Genomic DNA, 378 nt, shown 5'->3' on the forward strand with positions numbered 1-378 from the left:
ATAGCTCTGATTGATACGTTTCAAATTTAATTTTAAAGGTTTTGTAATTCTCAACGTATTGCCTTATTGGAGCATTATGAAAAATGCGAAAAACAAGACAAAACTGCAAATTGTAATGTTTGAACACTGTTAAAAAGCTGATGACATTTATTGGGACCATTTATGATTTTTTTACACCCTGGAACCTATTGTATCGGTTGTTCGGAAAGTCATTTCGTTTTTTTTGTGAAAATGAAAGACAGTTTTCGTATAATAAACAAATACTTTATTAAATTATATATTGACCGTTCTGGTCCAACACCTTTTGCCATCTTTCTGGTAGTAGCATAATTCCACGCTCATAAAATGTTTGGTCTTTGCTGGCAAAAAACTGATCGA

This window comes from Agrilus planipennis, unplaced genomic scaffold (assembly GCF_000699045.2).
Source record: "Agrilus planipennis isolate EAB-ADULT unplaced genomic scaffold, Apla_2.0 scaffold281, whole genome shotgun sequence".
Classification (NCBI taxonomy): Eukaryota; Metazoa; Arthropoda; class Insecta; order Coleoptera; family Buprestidae; genus Agrilus; species Agrilus planipennis.